The following is a 15537-nucleotide window of genomic DNA, read 5'->3' as shown; positions in this document are numbered from 1 at the left end:
GAAGCTGACGGAATGGAAATTTTCAGTGACTCGAAAAATAACTCAAACATTTTATCCATAATAAAAAAAAAATGATTGAAAGAATTCACAGGCTCTTGGAAATTCATCTCCTCAAAAGAGTGATTTTGAAAATTTGATTTTCGGTTTAGATTAAAATTTCTGGAAAAAATGGAGTGACAAAAATATAAGATTCACTGTTTTCCTCGATTCTGGTTATTTTTCTGGGAGGGGATGTTGGAAAGCGTTGGAGTTTGCGGAAAGATGATGTCTTGATTCTTACAAAACTCCGTCTTCCGTTTTCCCAACTGCTCCGTCAATCCCCCGATGCCCAACGTATCCACTTCAGACACATCTACTTTACCCAGGGGATGTGTCCTTTCCACCTTTTTTCTCTTTCTCCCCTCAACCTGCCACTGGATATCCCATCAGGGGATAAACTTTATCTCTCTTAATTGGCTCCTTAATTCCCTAATTGCAGATACAAGAGTACCCAATCATGATATAGTCATTCGATTACTCTTTTTGCACCCATTGCATTTTTCTAAATTTAAAAAAAAATCGCGCGAAAAGAGAAAAATTTCAAATATTTATTTAAACTGGGAGAATATTTTTTTTTATTTTCATTTGCAAAAGTTGAGAGTCGGGAAAATTCCATGCGAAATGAAAAAGGCAATTCATTAGTTCCACATGTATTTGATAAATGGATTCGATCAAGTGGAAACGCGTAGGAAAAAAAATGGAATCCATTGCCTTTACGACGAATTTATGAAAATGCATCATCAAAATGAATGATTGATGGAAAACAATGGAGGCAATCAGGAAGATGAATGATGAATAAAAAAGTCAGTCACAAAGAGGTAAGAAGTGGGTTGAGCCGTGTTGAAAAATACACTTTATAAAAAATGAATGGGAAAAATAGAGTAAACGTCAAAGCAGAAGATTTTTTTCAAAATGCTTTCTAAAATTAAACTTTTGATCCCCCCCCCCCCGTACTCCCCTGTCCGTCAAAAAAACTCCATGGAAAAAAAAATGTGTTGATTGCCATGATTTCCGATAAAAGAGAAAATCCAAGAGAGAAAATCTTTCATCGGAAAATTCACATAGAAATTTCCCCCCTCTCTCCCCCGTTTTTTTTCTCTATTTTCCACAGAATTTCCCTCATACTCTCATGCCTCCTCGGGTTGTCAAGGCAGAACGATTAAAAAAGTTAGAGTTGGTTATCCCCTGGCAGGTGAAACTTTGGTAGCCAGGCGATTTCCCTCGGTGCAGAGCGAAGGGGAAAAAGAATCAAGAAAAATATCAAAAAAAGTATGAGAAGGATGATAGGTAAAAAGCGCATTGTCGTGAAGATAGGGTGGTTGAGTGGTTGTCCCTCTCTTTGCCAAGTAAAGAGTTTTAAATCTAAAAACTTGAAATTGTTTAGTTTTATCGAAAACTTTCTCAAGATGTACCATCTCTTTATTTGGTGAGCCCTTTCTTCACTACAATATCACCTTTTTTCCATCGACTTTCTCCAACCAACGTATTCTAGAACGAACAAACCCATGGAAAATTACACGAAAGAGTTTATTCAGGTCGTGGGGTAAAGTTTCGGGAAAAAGTGAAAGATTCGGTTTTTTTTTTTAACCACCAGGGCCATGAAAAAAATGAATTAAAATTGCCACTTTGTACTGCCTGCTTCGCTCAAGGCATCAATTAAATCCTTAAAAAATTATTTGGAGTCTCTAATAGACTTGTGTCGTTATTGTAATCTGAGTATCCGGTTACGTGAAAAAATTCCATGAACCTATCAAACCTCTGAAAGGTGGAGAATAATAGCGGAATGATATTCAATGATGAATAATCGAAAAAAAAATTTGCAATCCTTCGGTTACTTGCTAGTCACTAATGACTTATGAAAGTTTAATAAATCGGGACAGGAAGCTGTTCTGGACCAGTGATTACCATCCCGTGATCTCGGAATCATCCAACTGAGAGGTCAGAGAATTTTTCATTATCCGAAGAGAAAAATTGTGAAACTTTCACCAGTGAAAACATCACTTGCGTGACCTGTCGCCCGATTAAAAAGTTCTTGCTTCGTGTTTCCAATAAACTCTCGATCTTCACTCCATTTTTTTTTTCTTCAAATTTCCAATCGGCCTAAAAGTTCACCCGAATGTCCTTTGAAGTCCCACATTTGGACACTAGTGTCTTCATCCTTTCGGTAAAATACCAATTCTTTCTAAAACTCGGCCACTGAATTTTCCCAGCTTCTTCGGATATAAAACATTTGTCGACAGTTTTATATCTGCAACGGGGACTGCATGTTTCGAATTTTCCGACTGGTTTCTCTTTGTGGTGGAAAACCTATAACCTCGTAAGTGCTTTCTGAGTGATAACTCCTCTCTGCTTATTCGTTATTGCCAATATTGACGGAGGATTTCTATTTTCCATTCAAGATCAGCTGTCTGCCGTCTGAAGAATACATTTTCCTGTTTTTCAATCGAAAATAGCCATTTTTTTCGGGATTTTTTACACAAAATGGAAATTTCCAATTGAATGTCAGTGAAAATGACAACAATAATTAAGGGGTGATTTTTACAATAAATTTTCATCCCTGTCGAAAAGCGAGATAATCCGAAAATAATTCTTGAAATTTTCCATTAAAACAATTACAATTTCTGACAATCCCGAACGCAAAATAAAATTCATTTCCATTTTATTCTCCAATAATTTGACAATTCCATTAAAAATTAATTTCATATTACAAAAAAAAAAATCCGGTTTGATTCAATACATAGACCTGAAGGAATATTGGAGGGATAATTAAATGATTAAAAAATATGAATAATTAAACGATGATTTCGTTTGAAAATGATTTTTTCGCAGTGAAATAACAGGACAGAGTGAAAAGTTAAAATGGATCTGAATGATAACCTCTTTTAATGGTCACGTGTTCCAGTAAATTCCTGATGACCCAGTTTCCAATGCAATGGCTGAATGTCAGTAAAAATAAGTAATGAAGCTTGGCTTGTGGAATTTTTGTAAAATCGAAAGCAATCGAGTGAAATTCCTGGGTTGCAGGTGGCATGGAATTTGCCAGTGGTGGTTGTTGTTGGCGTAGGAACTCGAATTCCAATTGATGATGAATGAGTTTATGAGGGGTTAAAGAAGGGTGGTGGGAGTAGTTGACTGGATAAACTGGCCTAGAAGGGAGGCTCGATTAATTGATTTAAAATCGATGATACTGAATCGGCTCGATAGTACTTATTCCACACCGGTGGCAATTATTCGTAATTACATAATCGCTTCCCTCAAACACTAACAATAAACATTATCATCATGTTTGGTTTCGTTGGGACAACAGAACAATTCCAGTGGGTTTGATGTGCTGGATAAAACGCTCAATCTCAGTTCGATTATCAAGACTGTAGTTCGATAATTAATTCAACGAGTTCAGCATCTGTTTACCCTCTCTACCGAAAGTCAAACTGAATTATTTCTCCCATCGGAATAGATTATTTAAATGATCAGAGACACTGGAAAATGGGCGCAAATATCCAAGCCACGGATGGAATTGATAATTACCATGTATCGATATATCAATCGCCATTAATTCGGCATACGATATGTCGCACCGAGGGACTAGCCTGAAGGATTCAAATCACAGGTGGATTATTAATTAATTTGTTAAATTAATCATTCAATCCGTTGTATTTGTTTAAATTCTCATGACACCGTCAATTAATTAATCAACATATCAATCTGGATGGATGCATGATGCACGCTCTCCTCACTCTTAATGAAGATAACTAGCCACAACGCGTGGTACTAATGTAATGATGATTAACGAGAGCTGGTACGTGTCTCGTTGCAATTGTCCATTGAAGAATGAGAGGTACCGAGTGACAATACATTAGGAAAGACGAGTTTCTGAGGTGGGATGCATTGAGTCCATTAGACTAATGCAACGAGTTCACATTGGAACCGGAAGTTGTCAATACATATAACTGTGTAGCTGATTGGAAACAAAAGGCTCGACACAAAGGGCTTTCGAGTTGATACGGCAAATTCAAGAGGGATGAACAATCAACTTTTCCGTTATTTCAGCGTCATTTCATTCGACCACTTCAATTTGCCCCTTTTTACGTGTCATTACATTTTCTTTTCATTCCAATTCGTTTGTCTCCATCTCTTTTGTCCACTGGTGCTGATGAGAATTATTCTGTCATTGTTGTTTTTTCATTAAATCCTTACAACTGCATCAGCCAGCCGCAATTTTGTAGGAATCGTTATTTGATTTGATTGGATAATGGGATAATTAATTATTTATTAATTATCCCACCCGGGGATTAAAAGGGGGGGTATTCAAAAAATGGGGGGAATGATTTTTTGAATGATCCTCAAGCTGAGAAAAGTGGATTTCCTGTATATAAATTATTGGAATGTGTCTGTTCATAATTCATGAAGGGGAGGCACGAGATTGGCAAATCGATCCGACCAATGCTGTCTACCCGGCACGTCTGTTATTTGCATGGTCACGCGACAAGTGATTTGAAAAGTAACATTAATGAAGTACAACAATTTGTTTTCCTAATGTCACCGCAAATTCATGTTGCAAATAATATTCTCATCTCTGAGCAATCCAATGTAATAAAAAATTAATGATGAATCATCAAGAATCAAGTTGATCAATTGATAATTTCAAAAATAATTTTGTAATCGAGAGATAAATTTATGGATGGTGTTGAAAAATTATCTGTACACGAGATGAATAAAGTGGAGTGGAGGCTAGTGTCAGGTGAACAGGTGATATCCGATGAAAGTAGATAAGTCCATCATCGACGAGACCTGCTGAGTTTCAGATTAGTTTTGAAAACTATGTAGGAGATTAATGTCAGTCTAGGATTAGTGGATGTCTCTCCAGTAACGGTTGGTTTGATTCGGTGCTTCCTCCGCAGAATTGATAACCAAACTCGCGTCATATATCTTATCACGTCTTAACTAAAGAGTGAAGGATGGAGGATGAAGTGGTGGCGCAGGGGTAGATGGATTAGACGAATTACCAGGATTTCGTTCGAGTTAGCGATATATAACATCACGAATTGTGTTTTGACGGGATACTGTGACTTCCGGTGCCTGAGCGTGACTAGTTCTGGTTGACAATCTTTCAATTGTGTCGACAATGGCTCGACGTCGAGAGGCCACTTGTGAACAATGATTTATTGTGGCGCGAGGTGTATACCTTCCACACATGTCACCAAGTGTTGAGGACTCGCGTGATCACGAGTGTCAGTTTCCGTCATCGTGATTGCCATTTTTATTCATTTTTTATTTGTTAAACGGAATATTGGGGGTGCATGCACCGGTGAAAATTTTCACCGGCGACACTTCCGGTCGGCGATTTGGGGTTTTTCATTTATATAATTATACGATTTTCCCACCGAATTTTTATCGATGCTAATTTACTCTCAGGATTTTTTTTAATCCCCTCAAGAGAAGGAGAGAATTAAAATTTCCAGAATTATCATCGGTAGAGTAATTTTTTGAGTTCATTATTTTTGGGGTGAAGATCGATAATTAATCGATCTCTTTTCTTTAATTTTTCCTCGACGGAAAATAGCCGAGAGATATTGGTAATTCCGTAAAATTCTTCATTAAGCATTAATTAGGATAGAGCGAGGGAGAAATAAAAAATCGATCAATGAGAAATATGAATCAGAAGGGAAGAATTTTATCACTTGATGTTGCCTAATTGACAGATGATTGATCGATGATATTTTAAACCCTCGGGATCGTTTATTTCCCTCGCCCATTGAAATTCATGGAAAGGGGAGACTATATCCACGAGATTCTTCTCAGAGAGTTCAATCAATTTGGAATAGTCAAGAATGTGAGACAATCTTCCTCGAAATTATTCTCGAGCAACCAATGCCTTCATTCTCAACAAGAAAAAAAAAATCCATTATCTTGCAAGCGTCTCGACTATCGCACTGGGACGATTGAGAAAATTCACGGATTGGGGATTTCACAGTTGGCTGATGGAAATAAGGACAAAAAATGTAATCATCACACTCACGCGAGCACATCCCGTGCCTTTCAAATTTGGGATATCGTTCTCAGCTAGTCAATTTTTTTTTATCCCTCTCATCCCGGAAAACGAAAGCAGAGAGAATATTCTTCGCATTTGGCACCTTGGGAGTATGTATACAAAAGCTGGAAATACCCCGGGTGATATTCTCACGAGGATATTGTGCATTTTGCAACTCATTCCCAGGGAAATGTTCACCACGGGCGAAGGCCCTTGATTTCCCCTGGATTACTCCACTGCGTGCGCCATGATTAATCCTCCCGATAAAACATCATACACGATCTGCTACCAGTGATAAGTATCATCGAAATTCAATCTAAGAAAAATAAATAAATAAAATAAAAATAAAATAAGTATGCAATCAATAATTTTTCACTGTGCAATTATGAAAAAGACAATTTTTATTGAATATTTCTATTCGTGGCAGTTGCTTCATGTGAGATGAACACTTGCTGGCTTATTCATTTATTAACGAGTTTAATGAAAGAATGAACCGCTCAGTTGATTGCAGTCGGAATGGTGTGGCGGAAGTTTTACATGGGTAAATAGCAGAAGCTCGTCAACAAACAACAACAGAACAATGGCCGTTGGCGTACTAATGAATTGCGACGCTCGGATACCCCTAGCCTGCGTTTACCAACCATTTGAGCATTAGAGGTGGGATTCTTCGGGGTTGGATACACCTCTTAATGGCTGTTGATTCCTCGTTACGACATTTTCATGGTGCCACATCGCCTATTCCAACTCAACACGACTCATTTGCGACCTGTTATCCTCAGAATTTCCACTAACGCCCTCGTACAATTAAACACCTCCTCAGTTTAAAAATTTTTTAAACATCATTTCAATAATTTTGGGAAATTCAAGGATGAGATTATTCTTATGGGTTTGAGAGCTGACTTGGATTTTTCGATTTTTCAAGCATTAAATTTAGTTATAAATTTAAAAAAGTAGTCAATCCATTATTAAAACATGAATGAATGAGTGGTGGATGAAATCCGGAGTCCAATGAGTTTGAAAAATAAATAATGATTTTATTCGCAATATACACCCGAATTGGAACTCGTTAATTGCTTTATGATGCATTCGCTTCAATTATTTATCCATTGTTATTCTCTTGTTTATGGATGGCATCAAAAGCCTGGGGAAACAAATACAGCGAGTCAACTGAATGACAAAACATTCCGAAAATTCAGAATGTAAATTCAACCCTGAGACATCTCCCAGAACTACGGGAGACTGATAAATCCTGGAATAATCGATGTCTGTTGAAGAACAAGCGGATATTTTGATACCAAACTTTCAAAACTTGAGCATTCCATTTCGTAAAAATTCGGGAAATTGTCAACGGTTGGAATCCATGACACATTCAACTCTCAGAATACATCGGCGAACGACTAAATGAAATTCCCGGTGTGAAGAGAACATCCACGAACAAGAATGCGAGACAACAAGAATTTTGAATTGAATAAGTTTAATTTCCTTTTCCCCTGAAACTTTACCCGTTATCAACGCGAGATAACGAAACTTGGGATGACGCCTGGACCGAGTGTCCCATTTCAGAATCTATGCTATTCTTTCACACCGATCCGGACAATATGAATACCTCGTGAATAAAATAACAAAAGCCACAGCCCCTGGAATTTCTTCAGGAAGTGCCAGTGGTACCAGAGAACGAATTTTCTCACCCAGAAAAATTTCCACTGACTATTGGCGCCAAGAAACTGAATAAAAAAAAATTTATCGACTGAAAAATCAAAGCAACTGAATTTCCCAGAATTTTTATTGAGAAATCCTCTAAAAATGAAAAATTAGAGATTTCGTTAAGAGTAAAGTTCAAGGTACGTTGTGGCTGGATTTTTTTTTTTTTTCGCTGGTGAGGGTGAATGAAAAGATGCATCGAAAGATTTTTTGAAGTGAGAATCCACATCATAAGGAAATGTGCATATAAGTCGTGCAATTTCTTTCACTCGGTGCACTATATCTTTCTCCTTTTGTGATGCTACTTGGACTTTCAGATAAGTAGTGGACTGGTACCATGGGTGGTACGATACAATCTTTGGTGCGAGAGTGGAATAAGAATATGTCCATTGGCAAACTCACCTATTCAAGTGCACATACACACCAGTGGGTTGTGTCTTGGTGATACCAAATGGCGACTACGTGCGTCCGATATCTCGAGTATTCGAAAGGCTCAGTTCCACATATCGCTGTTCAAATCCGCCTGGCTACCCTATTTTGTTGAAAATCGCTAGACTATGGATTCACCTACCCCACGTGCCAATCGCACCATTTTCCCTTTTCTATTTTCACTCGAGTTTCACCCTCACTTGCTCCACAGCAAATTCAAACAGCCACTAGGAGAGAATCGTGAGAGGTTTCGTTTACGGGTGAATCTTATTCTAAACGTTATACTTTTATTCTTATATTTTTTTATTCTATCGAACAGGTGGGCCAAACTCCTGTCTTGATATAGGATATTAGGGAAGGGCCGAGCAATATTTTTCTTGAATTTATTGACTTATTCATTTATTTTTTATAAAATTTCGCTTACGCATGAGATTAAAATGGATTTTTCAATTAATTACGTCGATAAATTAATAAAAATTCTGTTGTCTTAGTAAAAAATGGGAAATTTCGAGGAAAAATATTTTTAACCCATTCGATAATTGCTCTGTATTTGTCGAGCTGTCCAGCAATAATACAGTGCACGTGGTGAAATGAAACTCAAGTCAAGATCCAATATTTGTATGGTAAAGTGCGAGATCGTTCACAGAATCCTTGTGGACTCGTAAAAATAATTGCACCTCTGTGATGAAACGAAGAGGTAGCGAAATAAAAAAAAAAATAAAGAATGCAATGAGATTTAGCACCATAAAAGCGTGAGAGAATGGTGGAAAAAAAATATGGGAGCATGGGAATAGCTTCGACTATTTCGAAATCGATTTGAATTTAATTCCCCCGGAGTTGCATTCGAGTGTCAACGGGGAAATTGTGTAACTAATCGTGTGGTATGGGGTAGAAAATCTCAGCGTTGATTTTATATTGGATTTCACGATCAATCGGCTTGATAGCGCTTCAATAAATTTGAATTATAGACGAGATGCCTTCAATCGGATTTCTCATTTTGTCCTGAGGAGATGACTGCCCGGGTAAAAAAAATTCTAATCGAAATATTTTTTCCAAATTTTCAAAAACATTTCTGGAAAACTTTTCGGAAAATTTTTCTTTTGAAAAAAAAAATTTGGGAAACAAAACAATTTTATTTTTGGGAAATGTTTTGAAGAATTTTAGAATAATTCTTCAAAACCTTTCGCAAAAATGAAATTGTTTTGCTTTCCATTTTTTTTTTAATACAAAACAAATTCGGAAAAGTTTTCCCGAAATTTTTGGAAAATTTGGAAAAAAAATTCCGATTAGAATTTTTTTCCCCCCAGATCATCAAGTAAAAGAGACATTAAGTGAAGAAAATACAAATTTATTTATTTATGCCGAACAAATCTGTTTAACGTGCAACAAAACAGATTTGAGTGCTCGAAATTACGGAGGAGATGTCATTTTTATTGAATATTTTCCTCCGGGCAAGCAATCGGTAGAAAAGTGTGGAACGAGAAGGAATAAAGTCGACATAACCCGGTAATCCCACACAGCTCCCTTATCCCAGTGTTCGCAGACGTGAAATTCGTTTATTGGACAACGATTTAGTACCTCTTCCAGGTTTTATACACCAATGTATCGGGAGAAACTGGAGAAGTGCACCGGCTTGAATTTCTCCAGTTTTTTCCCCCCCCGTTGAAGGTAAAGAATCCGAAGAACAATGTTCCACGATTCCTGGAGGAATGGGTGAAGGAACGGATGCAGGAGGTCATCGAGAGGTCCAATGCGGTATAATTCTGTGTGTTACGAGTTCCCGTCCTCGAGATTTATCGTTTTAACTCCTCGGAGACACCAGGAAAGATGAAGAGAGTCGGTACTGGGGTTACTGGGTTTTCTAAATCATCCACCTAGATTCGTATTGCCCGGTCTGAACGTGCCATCTTGCACGATTAATCATCTGAATTTCCAGAGCATCCCGAGGAGGAAATGGAGGTTTCTATTCCCATAACATATCGAAAAAAAAAAAAATAAATACCCCCAATCGATTAAAAATAAAAAATGGATTCCCCTGAATTGGGTCTCGTTAAATTGTCTCCTGCCTTCTTGACCCTGTGATACCGGATATTAATCATCACTTTGGGTGTGCGCGCGTTGAAGGAGAATAAAGAAATAAATAAAGAAAATAAATAAATAAAATGAATAAATAAAATAAATAAATAAAATAAATAAATAAAAAAATGGAGGAGCACCTGGCGCTCCTCAAAAGACTCGCACAAAGAGCCGTATTAATGAAAAAAAAAAATTAACTCCGTTCTGTCAATTGTTGCTCGACTGAGGGATTGATCGGAGTATTGGAGATGTATTTGTATCGAGTCAGGTGATCCGTGAGAGGCAAGTTCAACGTCGCCCCCGGTCGTGTATCGGATATCGGTCGAGCGTGTCCTCGTCGTCCTTCTCGCCCTATCACCGACACCTTGATTAAAAAAAAAAAATCGGTTTAACCTACACTAACGCTTCCCCCCGTCTCCGATTTCTCTTTTATATTTCACCTTAACCCGTTTTGCACCCCCTTGACTCTTCTGTCGTTTCCCTGTGACACTGAGCTTCGGTAATAAGCACAGGGCGCCCACAACGCCACGGTCACTCCATAAATAGTCGCAGTGTGGAGCGTACATACTGGACCCCCAGGAAAACACCATAAATATCAGCACTTGAGGTTACCCTGTGTACAGCTCCTTTAACTCAGTTTGACCTTAAAAGCTCACGGTGGCTGTTTTGTCGTTGATTTTTTGCAACTCTCTGGTACTGGCTTTACATCAGAGAACTCTATACTACAGGAGAAGAAATACTACGTCTTGATACAATTGTTTTTTAAATTTATAATTCTGGGTAAAAAAAAATTGTAAGGGAAATATTTTTTTTTTATATAAAAAAAATTTCTGAAAAGTTTTACAGAAATTTTTTGAAAATTTGGAAAAAATATTCCGGTTACAATTTTTTTTATCCAGGATGTTTATAAATTTTTATCAATAAAAAGGAAATCCTGAAAATAACTCTCAAAATTCAGAAAGTGGACATAATGGAAATGAAAAAAGTCTCGATACTCTTCACTACGAGCAATAATTTCCATTCACAGTGAAGCCCATGAAATATATGCAGAGGGTGGCCCTTTCGCTCCTTACAAAAATGAATGAAAAAAAATAGCATAATAATTCAATTTCTCATGAAAGACACTTTAACCCCATCAAATCACGCATTCCCACTGTTATTTTTTCTTTTATCACCCCATAAAAAGACGCGTGAGAGCAAACAAGCCCCTACGTCTGCGTTAAAAAATACGGAACGAACTGAATGCCCAGCAAAAAGTCGGTAAAAATGTAGAATAAAAAAAAAAAAAAAAGTAAAGAATCTAAAAGTGACGAAAACCGTATTTATGAAGCAGGATTATATCTACCGTAAGTTATATCTTCCTGGTGGACACTAGGTTGTCGGATGTCCGCGAATTCTCACGCATACACACCAGGAGGGAATAACAAACGGTTGAGCAAAGCCACATTCATAATTAAAAAAAAGGAGATAAATGACAGAGTGCCGGTTGAAAATGGCCAGAGACGCTGGAATTTTTCAAGGAAAAAAAGTGGCAGTGTAAAAAAATAAAATGGTAGATATTACTCGGAGAATGCAGGATGGACCGCGAATAACGTTTGGGTGTTCACTGTGCCAAGGAGAGGGTGGGAAAACGCTTGTACAACTGAGATTTAACCCAAATCCCCAGAGAGAGTAATCCCCCAACTTGTAACCTTGGTGTTCCCGTCTGACAGCCACAACTCCATTTTTTTATTCATCCCTACGCCAAAAAAAAAAAAAATTATTGTCTAATTTACCCTGATGGTTACTGATTGTATGATTTATTGGCTTCATCGTCATTTTCAATTTTCATTTTCAATTCATTTATTCAATTAAACAAATTTTTATGTGTGGATGGTTTTTTGTGGGGTAGGCGATGACGTCGGAGGGAAGGACTGGGTCTGGAGGATGAGGTGGAAAATCGATGGACTAAACTTACGTACATTCAAACAACGTGGATGTACATCTGCTCGCAATGCGTAACGCGCAATGGCAAATCAAGATTTAACACTGATAGCAGAGACTGGAGTTAACACACAATGATTTCGCGCGTTTTATGATGGTTTGTTTTATTGGGATGCACCGTGGCTTTTCACATTTAACAGGAACTCGAGGGGGAGAATAAAATTTCTACGAGCTATGGGAAATGGGGGGAATGAAGGTGGGTTTATGAGCCACGTTGTCCGTGAAAAGTTGAGGCTTTTAATAGGTTGTTCGAGGAGCTTTGCGACTTTTCGGAATTCTCCGTGGGGTACCAACTTTTCCAGGGGGATCCTACACTCGGTTTTCGATGCCACTTTTTTTTTTCCAGTCCACGATGGCTCGGGTGTGCAACAGGTGAGGCAGAGATGTTTCATTTTAGGTATTCATTTTTTTTTTGCAGGTGTCGGGCAGGAAATATTTTATGAAATACACGGAGGGAAATTTTCGAGAGAAATGCTTGTACAGCAGTAGAAAAGGGGCGCAAAGTTACGACCAGAAAAAATTTTTACATTTATATGCAAATTTTTATCCTATTTGCATAAAACTCTAAAAACAAGTAAATAAACAATAAAACAATGAAAATAATAATAAATGGATTATTCCACAAGAATTTTTTTTGTAGATAAAGAAGAAATGGAAAATGGAAAGAAAAGACTTTTCTTTTTCTCTCAAATAATTGTAGATCCATTTGCTCAATAGAATTTTAATTTTATATCTGCATTCTGTATTATCTGCCTTTCTGAATTTTAATAGAACCGCCATGAACTTTTCCCCATAATTACCCTCCCCAGGATTTCCATCATTTGAAAGAAAATTATTCCTCCCAGGGAAAACGACGATAATTCCATAGAAACTTGTACCAGTGAGTCTCTGCTGTTGAAAATGACTTTCGTTGTTTCACCGTGCAATGCGCATCCACAAATGTAACATTTTGCTGTTATAACTTTTATACTTGAATGAAGTATATATATATTTTTTTCAATTAAGCATTCGATTGAATCACGGCAGTTGTTACCAGAGATCGATAACTCGAGATAAAATAAAGCCGACGGGCGAAGTTCAGTGTGAAATAGATGTAAGAATGGAATATTGAAAGAGGCCATAAACTGCGAAAAATGAATAGAGAAAATGTTGGACCGAAGTCGCCAAGAGGTCCCTCGTAATTTGTCCAGAGATGGTTTGATATCGTCAATGGGTCATTTCTTTAAACCCCGCTTTTTCCGTCTCGTTCATACATTCTATTCATCGATGGGGATGATTATACCGAGGATCTAGCTTGATCATCTCAAGCCCTCTCATCCCAACGAACTTGTCGGAGTTGCCCTGGTAGACTAACTACTGGCCTAAGCCCGATGTCTGGTCGTAGGAGCGTGAGAGCGAAATGTTGACGTATATGTATCGAACGAACGCTGGGCTTGGGAGAGGCATTCAACTGTATAACGTGATCAAATAATAACCTTATACTAGTTTCAAGCCTGCTTCTATGAAATCTGAATATCACACTGCCTGCGGTTGGTGTTGGTTGGTGTTGGTTGGTGTTGGATGGTGTTGGATGGTGTTGGCTGTTGTTCATTGGTTACGGGATTCCGAGGTAATTCCACAGATAGCGAATGTTTTGTTGTTTATGGTCCTTCCCCAATACCAATGGTAGTATAGTACCTGCGAAGAATAAATATGTGTTGAATGCATTAAAATTGCACTGGACAAAGCATCGTCATCCATCTGGAGATGCAGTACAGGTGTTTGCCTTGTCCAGAATTTCGAGTCGAAGGTCTGTGGTTATCCAAATTGAAAGGGAGTCTGTTGGGATGCTCTCACCTCAGCGAAGAGCCAGATCTATAATTCAAGAAGACGTGCATTCTCCACCCCACACGGTTTCTCGATGATGCACTCATCCCTCCATTGGACAATGTCACCAGCAACTAGCTATTCTGACAGCATTTAGCCGGAACAGTCGTGCTTTCAGAGAGGTATGGTGGCCCATTATGCCTCAAAGCAGTATCAGTGTCAAAATTGTTGGTGCAGAATCAAAGCAATCGATGGACACCAAGGCGACCTGTACCCAGTGAAATTGTTCATGTGGTGTGGTTGTACCTAGTGGATGTCATGCGGAGATTGGTTAAATGGGAGATGGAGGTGCGAGGCACAAGGAGCTGTCCAAAGTCAAGTGTTGCAACCAGATCTCCAGGACTCGGTGTATTTGTACTGTAACCAATGTCAACTACACACGGGTGGCAAATGCCAAACAAGCAAATCAATTAACCGATTTTACGGAGTGGGCCATTGTCAATAGATTCACCGGAATCGCGCTCAAGGAACATGTGTTGTGTCAAAGCTATTCACCTGGGAGCTAGAGTTGTAAAATTCAACGGTGTTTGATGACATTTTGACAATATTGTGGTACTGGTTAAAGTTTTAGTTTCAAACTGATATCGATGCCGAATAAAACTGAGGCCGAGGCTGGGGGCCCCGATCGAAGGGGCTTTGATCAAGCAACGGTGAATATTCACTCGGATCACGGATGAGAGCATGACCCTGTCCACACCCATCAATACATGAGTCTCCAGTTTACCCACAAGGTGGTACACAGTGTTGCTTGTTTTATATTCTTTTGCGATGATGCTGTCAGCTCGATACGCCATACCAATCAACTAACCAATCTTTCGGTATGCCAGACAACCATTTCGATCATTTCATCTCGCATCCAATGTCGGATTTCAATTTTCTCTTATCACTCCAAGATGATTGCAGTGGGATAAATTTACGTGACGCTAAAAAAAAAAATGATTCATATTGGGAAGGAGTTTGTGGACTCATCGAAAATTATTCTTTCATTTTTATTCCCATTATTTTTAAATAATAATTTATTTCGCCGTTCATCGGGAAATTGTTATGCTCGGATTTTTCTCACTTTTACCGCTGAGCCATATGTTCTGTGAGACTCCGGGATTTTTCTTCAGCCAGTGGAATATTTATCGCCTCTCTTTCCCTCCAAATTATCTCTTCACTCCTCTCTTTTATGATGCTGAGTAACATTTTCCACTGGTGAATGAATTCTCACAGTTTTTATCCGCTGTAATTTTCTCCGACAGTTTCGTGATTAACCGAATCGATTACGAGTCGATCTCCCGCTCCAACGATTCCTCGTCTCCCTCGTTTTCAAACAGGATGTCCGAGGGGTAGTAGAGGGAGAGGAGGCGAGTGAAAAAAAAAAAATAATAAAACGAGTGACAGTGGAGAAGAGCCCGTGGAAGAGAAGG

The 15537-nt window shown here is 38.3% G+C and overlaps 1 protein-coding gene across 3 annotated transcripts in view; it reads left to right on the top strand.

Annotated features, from left to right (window-relative positions):
* Nucleotides 1–15537, top strand: part of LOC105263569 (dopamine receptor 2) — a 69554-nt gene that overhangs the window by 1384 nt on the left and 52633 nt on the right. The gene's annotated exons all lie outside the window — the stretch shown is intronic.

This window comes from Fopius arisanus, unplaced genomic scaffold (genome assembly GCF_000806365.1).
Source record: "Fopius arisanus strain USDA-PBARC FA_bdor unplaced genomic scaffold, ASM80636v1 scaffold00015, whole genome shotgun sequence".
Lineage (NCBI taxonomy): Eukaryota > Metazoa > Arthropoda > Insecta > Hymenoptera > Braconidae > Fopius > Fopius arisanus.
This window is presented reverse-complemented; position numbering and strand designations above follow the sequence as displayed.